The following is a 13,560-nucleotide window of genomic DNA, read 5'->3' on the forward strand; positions in this document are numbered from 1 at the left end:
AGAGAGGGAGAGGAAGTAGAGAGAGAGGGAGAGGAAGTAGAGAGAGAGGGAGAGGAAGTAGAGAGAGAGGGAGACGAAGTAGAGAGAGAGGGAGATGAAGTAGAGAGAGAGGGAGATGAAGTAGAGAGAGAGAGAGAGCGGGAGATGAAGTAGAGAGAGAGAGAGAGGGAGATGAAGTAGAGAGAGATAGGGAGATGAAGTAGAGAGAGAGATGAAGTAGAGAGAGAGTGAGAGATTGATGAAGTAGAGAGAGAGTGGGAGAGATGAAGTAGAGAGAGAGATGAAGTAGAGAGAGAGAGTGAGAGAGATGGAGTAGAGAGAGAGAGAGTGAGAGAGATGGAGTAGAGAGAGAGTGAGAGAGATGGAGTAGAGAGAGAGTGAGAGTGAAAGAGAGAGAGAGTAAAGAAGTAAGAGGGAATAACGAGAGAGAGAGAACAAGTAAAAAGGAGGGGGAGAGGTGATATAATCATTGTTTTTAGAGTAGAAATAGATAAAGAAAGGTTGGTTCTTATATAGATCAGATTTTGGAAGGGTGTAGAATGAAAATGAACAATGTCTAAAATAGGTTTAGGTTCAAGATGAAGATAAATAGAGCGCAAACAAATAGCGAGGCAGGAATGATAATGGGTTTAGAAATAAAAGAAATAAGACATGAGAACGATGATAGGTTCAGAAGTAAAGAGAAGGGTGAATTAGAATGATTCCCTAGATGAAGTTATATATAGCCGAATGAGGATGGCTTACAAAATAAACAGGGCGAGATATGATGATGATTCCTTCTAAAATATTCTGTGTACACCTTCTCTAAGTCAATGCCTTTAGTTTCGACTGGAGTCCCTGCGGGTCTCTTTTAGTGTAGCTAAAAAGTCGAATCCCACTTCTGGAGCAGCTATTTTTGTTCATTAAAATGATTACAACACTAGAGAACTACCCCTTTTATTTCCGCCAAAAATAGTTTTCTGAGATTAAAATAAAGATATAAGGTGAAGTAAACCAGATATAATTTCGTATCCCTACAAAAGGTAAACGGAATAATCACCTTGACACATCGGTTCTCTTTAAATCGCCGACGTTAAGCAACGTTCAGCCTGGTCAGTACAAGATTAGTTGCGATTTGGGAACACTAGGTGCTGTAGGTAGGAACACGTTGATATCTCCCTGAAGAAACTTTAGAAACCTAACACCATCTCTCCCAATGAGCATCTACAACCGCTTGCGTATTCGATATTTCTATGAAAATCCCTCCTTCGGAAGAAGCTGTTAACGAGTTGGAGGGAGCGCCGCTTCGTTTCAGTACCACTATTGTAAAAGCGCGAAGACGCGCGTATGGAAATACAATACGAAATTCAAAATGATGTCGCTGTAAAGAAAAAAAGACTAATATATATATATATATATATATATATATATATATATATATATAGAGAGAGAGAGAGAGAGAGATCACGTTAGAGACGACGATCACGTGAGAGACGTCACATCTGTAGCGAGGTCACACGTGGCAGCAGAATGAGATAAAAAAATGTCGTTGTTGCATGAAAAAGTGAGTTCGAGTTATTTTTTTGTCTTAGTCTGATTTGTGATGTAGGAGGCTGCGGCTAAAATATATTGGGTAATGTTACACTATGACTGGCTGATAAATTGGTACGTTAAGATAAATATTTTGATTTGATCAGTGGCCGTGCGTTTATTGCGTTTCTCTTCATTGCCATCATGTTATGCCATCTTTCATGGTTCGAATCCACGCTAGCTGGTATCGATTATCATCATAAGCCTGAATAATGCACATGGTTTATTTAAAATCGTTTAGATTATAAAGATTAAACGGCCTTTTGTAAATTATTTATACCAATTATGAGTTACATTTTTTTTCAGTTTGAATTATCATGCAGAAGAGAAAGGTTCGGGAAACCAAACGCTGACTAATATTCCCGCTACTTGCATATAAACATCATCATATTTGGTTCACCGTTTTTGGTTCATGCTGGCATGAGTTGGACAGTTTTACAAATCGTCATCGAAACAATTTACCTGTGACTAGGTCTTTATTCGACCCTTCTTCTGTTATGCTGTCGTTATATTACGCAACAGAGGAAATGAAGAACCCTGACCCATTTTTTTTTAACAAAAGCCTTTATATCTGGCATTTCCAATAGCACAATTATTGCAAATATTTAAACAGTTAATTTCTCATTATCTGGCCGTATGTGGCATTTCGTCCCCACTTGTGATGTCACCTACGTGTCTCCAACACGCGTTTCTCCCGTTAAATCTCGAACACCTGTTTTGCCGAAGACTCGTATCTCAAACACGCCGTTTTACACTATCTACCTGTTGTTTCTTGTTCTCTCGCATCTCAAACATGCCCATTCCCGCTCCCTCGGGTCGCGAACATGCCCGTTCCCGCTCCCTCGTGTCGCGAACATGCCCGTTCCCGCTCCCTCGTGTCGCGAACATGCCCATTCCCGCTCCCTCGTGTCGCGAACATGCCCGTTCCCGCTCCCTCGTGTCGCGAACATGCCCGTTCCCGCTCCCTCGTGTCGCGAACATGCCCGTTCCCGCTCCCTCGTGTCGCGAACATGCCCGTTCCAGCTCCCTCGTGTCGCGAACATGCCCGTTCCAGCTCCCTCGTGTCGCGAACATGCCCGTTCCCGCTCCCTCGTGACGCGAACATGCCCGTTCCCGCTCCCTCGTGTGGCGAACATGCCCGTTTCCGCTCCCTCGTGTGGCGAACATGCCCGTTCCCGCTCCCTCGTGTGGCGAACATGCCCGTTCCCGCTCCCTCGTGCGGCGAACATGCCCGTTCCTGCTCTCTCGTGTCGCGAACATGTTTCGAATCATCTGTGTCTCTAACACGTGTGTCCTTTTTGTCTCTGCTGTGACGTCACATCACAGAGCCGGTTTAGTTATTTGCATGTGGCTGTTGCTGCTAATCTAGCGTTAGCATTTTTGTTATATTTCTCTCGTATCCATTCTTATAACATTCTTCCATCTTTTCCTTCCACTTCCCCTGTGAACCGAGCCTGCTATATAAACTGTTTTTCATCTATGAATTAAAGCACTCTTTCCATTCTTTCACCATAATCGGTTTAACATAGTTTTACATGCTGGCATATGTTGGACTGCTTTTACAAATGAACTTCCAAACTGACCTATCTTGTGCCAGTTCTTTATTGATGTCTCTTTGTCTCAATCTTTTGTAAATTGCCTTAATGGTTAATATGAAAACTTTTATAAATGCTGAATATGTTGTTATATTTGAGTAATCCTAATCTTTCTTGAATAAAAATAATTAACACATTAATTTGCTTAGAAAGACTGGTCTCAAAGTGGGCGACGTCCGCATCATAGATTGGTGCTGGCATTAGGTTCCATCAAAATACAGAAAGCAGGCACCAGGGATTGTCTCTTACCTCAATCCCCACACGCTCCTGTACAGGAGAAGAGTCAAGTTGCTCGATAGGAGCCGCGGAACAATTGAAACTATGATGTATCAAATATTTCTTCTTATTAGCGAGTGATTATCAACTACCAACAAAATGTCCGCCAGACGACAATCGAAATTACCCTTCCTGATCTGACGCCAGTAAAAGAATTTAATTTAATTGACCGTTTCTTTGCGTGGTCATAACAATCTAAATTTGGTATTCTCTTTGGTAAAAACGCAAGGAAGGAATGAACAGGGAGACAAGAAAGTGATAAAATATCAATTCGTGTAACTTTCAATTGGACATCTGGGACAGTATCTACCGATCAAGTTGATGGACGGAGGAGAAGTAAAAGTTAACGTGTAAATATGCGATTGTCGAACTTACATTCTGCCAACTGATCACCAATCAAAATTGTCATAAGAAATATTTATATAATAATTATGATTGCCCCTGCCTTGTTTTATAAGCATGACCGCAATGCTGACATTTGCCTCAGCCAAGGGAAGTAATTCAAAATCCACTTAGTAGTAGTAGCAGCAATACAGTTTATTTGCATATGCAGGCAACAAGGAGATAACTTATTTTTTTCCGAATTGATCAAAGGGAAGTAATTCACTCAAAAATGACTCAGTCTTAGTATCAATCGATTTTCTTTTTAATATGTAACCAACAAGCAGATTATAAATTGATTGGGGGGGGGCGGTTAATTAAAATGTATTAGTAAAAAAGGCGTAAGGATGTAATATTGCAGCGATGGGCTAGAGGTTGCCGCTTAGTTGATAGTGTGGGACCTATTGTATTGGAGACACTTTTTTATAGATCGTGTCTGAGAGAGGGAAAGAGGGAGAGAAAAAGAAAGAGAGAGAACGGGAGAGAGAGAGGGGAAACGACAGAGAGAGAGAGGGGGGAACGACAGAGAGAGAGAGAGGGGAAACGACAGAGAGAGAGAGGGGGGAACGACAGAGAGAGAGGGGGAACGACAGAGAGAGAGAGAAAGGGGAACGAGAGAGAGAGAGAGAAAGGGGAACGAGAGAGAGAGAGAGAGAGAGAAAGGGGAACGAGAGAGAGAGAGAAAGGGGAACGAGAGACAGAGAGGGAAAAGGGAACGAAAGACAGAGAGGGAAAAGGGAACGAAAGACAGAGAGGGAAAAGGGAACGAGAGACAGAGAGGGAAAAGGGAACGAGAGACAGAGAGGGAAAAGGGAACGAGAGACAGAGAAGGGAAAGGGGAACGAGAGAGAGAGAGAGGGAAAGGGGAACGAGAGAGAGAGGGGGGAAGGGGAACGAGAGAGATAGAGAGAGGGAAAGGGGAACGAGAGAGAGAGGGAAAGGGGAACGAGAGAGAGAGGGAAAGGGGAACGAGAGAGAGAGAGAGGAAAAGGGAAACGAGAGAGAGAGAGAGAGGGAAAGGGAAACGAGAGAGAGCGAAAGGGAAACGAGAGAGAGAGAGAGGGAAAGGGGAACGAGAGAGAGAGAGGGAAAGGGGAAACGAGAGAGAGAGAGGGAAAGGGGAACGAGAGAGAGAGAGAGAGAAAGAGAAAGGGAAAGGGGAACTAGAGGCAGGGACAGGGGAACGAGAGCGAGAGAGAAAGGGGAATGAGAGAGAGAGGGAAAGGGGAATGAGAGAGAGGGAAAGGGGAACGAGAGATTTGGAAAGGGGAACGAGAGAGAGAGAGAAAGGGGAACGAGAGAGAGAGAGAGGGGAACGAAAGAGAGAGAAAGGGGAACGAGAGAGAGAGAAAGGGGAAGGAGAGAGAGAGAAAGGGGAACGAGAGAGAGAGAGAGAGAAAGGGGAACTAGAGACAGGGAAAGGGGAACGAGAGAGAGGGAAAGGGGAACGAGAGAGACAGGGAAAGGGGAACTAGAGTCAGGGAAAGGGGAACTAGAGAGAGAGAGTGAGAAAGGGGAACGAGAGAGAGAAAGGGGAGCAAGAGAGAGAGAAAGGGGAACGAGAGAGAGAGATGGAAAGAGGAACGAGAGAGAGAGATGGAAAGAGGAACGAGAGAGAGAGATGGAAAGAGGAACGAGAGAGAGGGAAAGGGGAACGAGAGAGAGGGAAAAGGGAACGAGAGAGAGGGAAAGGGAAACGAGAGAGAGGGAAAGGGGAACGAGAGAGAGGGAGAAAGTGGAACGAGAGAGAGGGAAAGCGGAACGAGAGAGAGGGAAAGCGGAACGAGAGAGAGGGAAAGCGGAACGAGAGAGAGGGAAAGGGGGACGAGAGAGAGGGAAAGGGGGACGAGAGAGACAGGGAAAGGGGAACGAGAGAGACAGGGAAAGGGGAACGAGAGAGACAGGGAAAGGGGAACGAGAGAGACAGGGAAAGGGGAACGAGAGAGACAGGGAAAGGGGAACGAGAGAGACAGGGAAAGGGGAACGAGAATGAGGGAAAGGGGAACGAGAGAGAGAAAGGGGAAACGAGAGAGAGAAAGGGGAAACGAGAGAGAGAAAGGGGAAACGAGAGAGAGAAAGGGGAAACGAATGAGGGAGAGAAAGGGGAAACGAATGAGGGAGAGAAAGGGGAAACGAATGAGGGAGAGAAAGGGGAAACGAATTAGGGAGAGAAAGGGGAAACGAATTAGGGAGAGAGAGGGGGGGAGCGAGAGAAAGGGAGGGAACGAGATGGTGCGAAGGAGAGGAAGGGAGCGAAGTGAGAGAGACTATTTGTAGATGCGTCAACCGAGATGTAGATGAGCAACTGTTATTATGTGGCGGAGGTATGCTCTCTCCCATTGCTTTAGTCTCAAATAATTTAACAGAAAAAAGGAGCGACAAGGGAACAATTGGGCATAAAAGATCGATAATTGATTTATCTTTCAAACAAAAGATGTAAGTTGAGAAGGAATAGGAAATGGAATCTCTAGAATTAATGAATAAATCAAACCCGAATCAGGGATGAAGTTTCCGCATAAGTTTCCACATAAACCGGCCATGATGTAAAATGAAAGATTTATAATGGCAGAGGTCTGCCAGTTTGGGTTCGTTAATATTCAAGAAGAGGACGACAAAAACAAATCATCTTGGTTAAGAATAGATGCAGTTTACATCCGTGGTTATATCACTTTGAAACGCAAGTTATTGTCGAATCACTAATGTTAAACGGTATAACTATGGTGGGTCACCATTTGGGAATATCAAGTTTCATAAGTTTGCAAGTGGTTCTAATGTCACTTTCTTTAATAGCTTTTTGAAATGTATGAACTGCCTTTCATTTTCTTTTTCTACGGGCAGATAGTAGTGCAAAGTAATCTGCAAGCCTTGCTAGTGTTGCGACTGTATGAAAACACAAAGAAAAATGCTTATTCGAACATTGCTACTTGTTGTACTTCATATGAATGTTGATTGTACAACAAAAGATAAGTTCTAATACGGAGAAATATTATGAGAAAAGAAGATAGTTTTGGCACAAGTTTAATATTATTAACAACCAAGAAATCGAAAATGAACAAAACATACAATAAATAACTTTTACTAAACGTTAAAAACATAATTTATGCCGACCTGTACAGTTTCGATCTTACGAAGTTTTGCTATAGTTTCGTGATTTTACATTTCATCAATCCGAAATGGCGGTAAAAGTTTTAGGTGGTCGCTAATTTCAGGCTGAAAAAATCTATAATATAAATCTCACCTGGTATAATGCATGTATCTTTGTTTGTATGTCTGCCTAAAACTTTTGGCACATGCGACGGATTTTCACGAGATCGGCATTGTTTTGGAGCTCGACGCTTCGGGCTACAAATATCGAAAAATTGACCCCCCCATTAATTCCTTCACCCTCAACTGGACACTTTTCTACAAGGAGATTCTTTTTTAGCCGATGTTTTCGAAAGTCATCCTCTGCTTTCGTTTGGTTAACGTTAATTTAAACCTTCGCAACTTCCGGTTTAGCGATGGACGCAACGGCAAAGATGTCACTTTTTTCACGTTCTTTTCCCCCTTCGCGGTTCGAGCCTACCTGCCTCTTTTTTTTTTTTTTTTTTTGTTCAACGCACACCCGGATAACGCCGGGCACCCAAGCTAGTTAAACCCCCCCCCCAAACAAAAAACAAACTTACTTTAATCCGACTGGAAATCATACACGAGTGTATGTTTAGTGGCACCATAAGCCTAAACCTATTTTTAAGCTAGAAATTTAGCGATTAACTAAAAAAAGCAAAAGATCGATCGTCATTTTTGATCAATCAAATAGGCTAAATGAGAATAACGAAATAATTTTTTTAATGAAACTTGGTTTTAAAAAGTTCAAAACTATGCTGATCTATGGAGAATTAATTCATTACGTATAAGTTAATTGGTGCATAGTTTATTATCGATTTCTCGGCTGTTAACTATATTGTATTTTTGTCATGATTTGAATATAACTGGATACCCAACTCCCCGATTTGGATACACTAAGCCGCGGTTCCTGGATTCTGTAAAAAGATAATAAATTAGAATTTAATATCATCGTTACGAATGCTTGTAGTGCTTTCGATTTTTCAATAAAAGAATAAAGACTAAGACGCAGAAAGACTAATAATACCGTTCTTTAATAACTAGAATTTACTTATTAATTATGTCATGAACTAATTTATAGCTATTTAAAGCTATGTCTGGATTTTATCAGCTCTGTATTTTGCTAGGACCTTTGGTGATTACAATCCGTGTGTCGTGAGGTATGCGTCTTTAGGTAAGAATTCATTGATTTAGTTGTTTTGTTTTACGGCAGATCATCCGATTTCGAGGTATTTAATGTCGAATCCAGTAATGTTGAAAAAAAGAAAAAAAAAGAAAAAAGTGTTTATGCTCCGCTTTATTTATATATTCAAATATTTTTTCATAGTGTTTGGTTTACTTGTTTTGTTTTATGGTACATTAACCCTTTTTGGGTTCAGTTATTTTAATAAAAGTCTTCATGCTTTAAAATTTATTTCTTTAAATATTTATTGATGATACTTGGTTTGCTTATCTTATAGATGAAAATTGTTTTGTTTTTGTTTTTGGTTCAGATTTTCAAAACCCGACTAAGTTAAGCAAAGAAAAAGGAAAATATAGCAATGGCGTCAACGTTTGGTGAATTTTAAGTCAGAAAGCCAGTGTCTTTAGGCAGCCTGATTTGGTAACACCACACATCAAAATCGAAGAGGACGAGAAATAAATCTGAAAAAAAAAAAAAAATGCTCAGCATACCTGGAAAAATTCCGCTGACCATGTGGTATAATCCCGAACAACAATGAAAAAGAACACTTACCTACAATAAAAGAAAAAAGAAATTGGAATTAGGAAAATTCTGACACATAGTTTACACGAACGCACATGCTCATACCAATACCCCCACACACATATATGCATACATACAATTACAATAATACAAACACATGCAATCAGAACAACACAAGCACATGAAATCATACGCACACAGTGATACATACGGATATGTACACCCGCTTCACAAACATATCTACATACATGCACGCGAACTTATACACACATGCGCCCAAATTAGGCGAATACACATGTATACATCAACGTATCGAAGTATATTTACACCATATACACAGTGACATACACAGGAACATACGTATGCGTACACACGCACGCACCCAAGTGTACATCCACACACATATGTATGCGTATACAAATGCACTCATGACCAGACACGTACACATGTATACATGCATCAGCACCCAAACGCCCTCAATAGTACGCACACGTATAATACAATAGTACGCAAGCACGGTAAACTCCATAACCACGCAAATACATACGCAGTGGTAAACCAACATCTATATACGGACAAATACATGCAAGTGCACGTATAACCTTATGAACACACGCTAATTAGACGAATATACGCACGTACGCACTCAAGTATATACGAGCGAACTCACAATGACATACACACGCACACTGTCAGAGACACATGAATATACGCAAGTACACGCACATATTGAAACATTAATGAGCAGTTTTTGCAATACTTTTAAGAATATAGATACAAATATTACATTTGATTCTTAATAGGTATAAGAGGGCCGATTCTATGAAGCTTGGACCTGCGTTAAAATCAAGATTGATTCTTCCTGCTATAAGTCAGTCCCACCGAACAATCGGTAAAGGCTTGAGGTACCAAATTTAGTCAAAAATCGTATATTAAATATTCCCTTCACACACCTTCAACTACAATAAGTTCTCCCTTTCTTTTTATATGTCCTTTTGTATCATCATTGAATGCTGAGCGATTTTTTTTAAGTTGCACTGATTGTGTAGTAGACATGCACGACACTGCTGCATCTTATGATCTTCTCCACGTCAATCACCACCACTCTACAATATATATTAGACGGGATGAAAACCTGTGTGATTCAAGTTCGAATCCAGTTATTTCTACAAAAACACTTCTATCGAACCCATGCCTGATTTTGTGTCTAATTTTCTGAAGAAGAGATAAATAGTTTATTTTTCTGATCATAAACGGTTGGGTCAATTTGGTCGCATAATCTGTCAATAACAACTTTCGATCGCCCCGTAGCAATTCTCAGGCAGTGTCTTCCATTGAACCCACTGTACTTCAGAGCCAGAAATAAACATTGATAGGTAATATGAATGTTTTCCGCTTCATCAGCTGGTTAAAATTAAAATAACAGGAACATTTTTAGAAAAATACTTACGTGTAATGTAAACATATCAGCGTACAGAAAAAGTTAAAATAATTTAATAACTTATTATTCATGAAATTCAAGTTATTATCTAATGCGACAACAGCGACCATTGCTATGCAATACAAGGGCGATAATTCAAATCTGTGGGGTAAAAGTGTGGGAGTTGAAACCTCCCAGTCTAATCCGATTGTCGCCCTTTAACTCAGAAGAGCGACCTAGCTACGTCACTTCCTGTTCCCCATATTTCTTCCTCTTTCGTGCTGGACCGTCAAGCAGTCAGGATGTAACAAACACCGCTCCGGTGGGGCCATGAACCACCACCTCTTTCCTGACTAGCCAGTCAATCGCAAGTAACGTTACTCATCTTTCAATGAACTCTCATTCTTTCTATCACTTCTTCATGTATATTTATATAAATAAATTGCATTTCTTTCGCTGATATATAACGGTATGTTTTCGTCTTCATTATGCGACCTTTTGTCTTTGCAATTCCTCCACCATTAAATACATCCACCATTACACACATGGGGACAGGGTCGTCTATCGCACAGCAGACCATCCTGTCCCCAACAAAAGATGGTGGATAATTTAGGATTAGGTTAGGATATGTTCCGTTAGGATTAAAATGGTTAAGTTAGGATCAGTTTAGTGTTAGGATTAAAACAAAAAAATGAGATTTCTAGAGAAAATTAAATTTGGCCATTTTTAGAAAGACAAACAAAATGCATTTCCATACCTACATTTCCTAATCGAAGTTATCGTACTACAATAAGTTGAAACTTCCAGGTAAATCAGTCATCAGTATTTTTAAGTATCAATTCATCTGTCTATCACAGGGACAGTTCTTTGAGACAGATTGTAAGTAGGCAACCAATTCAGGAACATCTTTACTTAAGAAAAGTCATAAAGAACGAGCAAAAGCTATTCCTGGAGACATATTAAGCATTGAACTTGATTATCTCCCCTGGCAGAACTCATATGAAATAAAAATACAAATGTCGCGGTTCCAATTGAATTTTCACATATCGAAATGTTATTTTTCCGTGGTTAAAAGTAAAGAACCTTACCTCATGCATCGTGCGGCTTGTGTTAGGAAAGAAGAAAAAAAAGAGAAAATAAAAATGGCCGCCCCCTGGTATTTATGGACTGAAAATCACGTGATGTGACGAGAGGGAGGGGGTATGCAAATGAGATGTGGTTGGGTCTCTCTATAAAAGAGCCGTCTTCTTTATTTTGAGCGTCAGTGTGGAAAGTGCAGAGAGAAGAGAACAGTTGGATTTGAGTTTGAGGCTTTTGATCTGGGGTGGAGTTCAAATTTAACGTCATTTTCTTTTAATTCTAAGACTACAGCCTTGTTTCCGTACTTTTTGGTGAACGATATTTTTTTTTCCACCACAAGTAAATACATTTTAAAGATTTACAGTTTTCTTTCTTTTTTTTTTCCTCTGGCACTTTTAACTCGGGGACCGACCAAAATAATAAACGAAAGTATCTATGCCTCTCTCTACCATTGTCTTCATAATTATTTTCCATCTCAAAAACTGTGATAGATAACCTAAATTATTTAGCACTTTGATTGCCTGATATTATTCTACCATCGTTGTTTATATCTACTAAATTCAAGCAGCTAATTCAGAATTTAATGAAGTGAATGCAAATAATGAATATAAGTTCGAGAGGTATCTCTAAAATATTTTTTTTCTAATTCTCTGAATGACCTCGAAATAGATTTCGTTTTTTAAAAGCCGATCCAATTTGTGGAAAAAAAAACGCAATATTCTTTTTAATCTTTTTTATTTTTGCTATTTGATGTTCGATTTTTTGTTAGAAGCTGAATTACAAATAAGTCATAAAACTTTAGCTGGAAATATCAAATCTCTTTGAACTCCGAGTTGAAATCCCGGAAAATCATGATAACCGTCGTTGTTGAGATACAAGCGTGCTCTCACACGACTAACCTACCGCTTAAACCTTTTATCCGGCATCTTTCAATCCAATCGTTCGTGGCAATGGTACAAACAACAGAACCGGCACACATCGGTTAATAAGAAAAAAAGAAAAACAATACAAAAAAAGGAAATAAATAAAAATGAAAAAAATAAAGAAAATAAAAAAAATAAAAATAAAATAAGAAAAATAAAATAAAAGAAAAATAAATAAAATAAAAATAAATAAAATAAAAAAAATAAAAAATAATAAAAAAAATAAAATAAAAGGCTCTGTTTGCCATTCACGAGAACAATTTCACGCGGATTTATATGAACGTTAACACACCGAAGTATTATCTAAGACAATATGAAATGAACGCTGTGCAAAATTGTAAATATCTAACTTCTTTTACTAGAGGCGTTTAACCGCTTATCAAGGTGCAAAACCATTAAAGGATAAGGGTTACTGATTGCCAGGGGGCTGGTGAGGCAACACAATGATGTTTGGTAATGGTAGAAACTGGGTATGGTTTGATTAGGTGAGAGGACAGCTTAACCAAAAACCTATTTACGTTAGACTTCGAAACGACCATGCTATATGGCATAATCACGTTGAAACATCGGTTCCTGTTAGATCATCGAAGTTAAGCCACATGGAGGGTCAGTACGAAAAACGCGTGACCATTTGGGAATTCTATATTTTGTATGTGCTTGGTATTGCTTAGATCGGCATTGTTTCGAGTCAGACCTGGACCTTCCCTGGCAACTGACTCAAGCAGTGCCGATTCAGGAGAGGAGTGGTTGTGATTGCGCAACCTCTGCCTCATAATTACACACGCAGCTACCCGTACAGGGGGGATCAATTCGTTTGAGACTGAACAGGGGCTTCCGTAGTGAACTGGGAAGTAGCCCTGCGGTATTGTGTTCCAACGAGGGATAGTGTTTAGAAACTCTGCTCATTGAAATTACATTTAGTTTCAGGTAGAGCTAAAGAATAAGGAAAACATGACAGTTCCATAAACGTTCTTTAACTTTTCCAAACCGAATTTCAAACAAATTTTAAACTTTTAGTTGAAAATATAAAATCCAATTTAAACTCGAAGTCGATATTTTGCAATATTAATATCTACATGCTAGAATATAATACTTCCCGAAGAGGTAGATTGATCACACATTTTCCTCGAACAACCTTAACAGATTTGATGCCAGTCTTAGGAGTGATTTTTGGAATAACATGGAAACATTATAGCGATCTAGTTTGGCGATGAATTCAACAAGCTTCACCTAACTTCTTCTATTTTTCTTATCTGTAGTATTGCTTTCAGAAAACGAAGAAAACAAAATTGAATCCAGGAATGTCGCTTTTATTTTTCAATTATTGAAGCACACGCAATGAAAACCAACAGAAGAAAAAAGCAATTAAACTGAGTTGCTATCGAAACAACCGTCTTCAATTCTGATCCATGAATAATTGGGCCACTGGAAACACAAAGAATCAATAATTAAAATCGAAATTGACTTTCTGATGGCTCTACCACATAATCCGTTCCGCAATCATGA

The sequence above is a fragment of the Euprymna scolopes genome, chromosome 22, assembly GCF_053919585.1.
Source record: "Euprymna scolopes isolate OS-2025 chromosome 22, ASM5391958v1, whole genome shotgun sequence".
NCBI lineage: Eukaryota > Metazoa > Mollusca > Cephalopoda > Sepiida > Sepiolidae > Euprymna > Euprymna scolopes.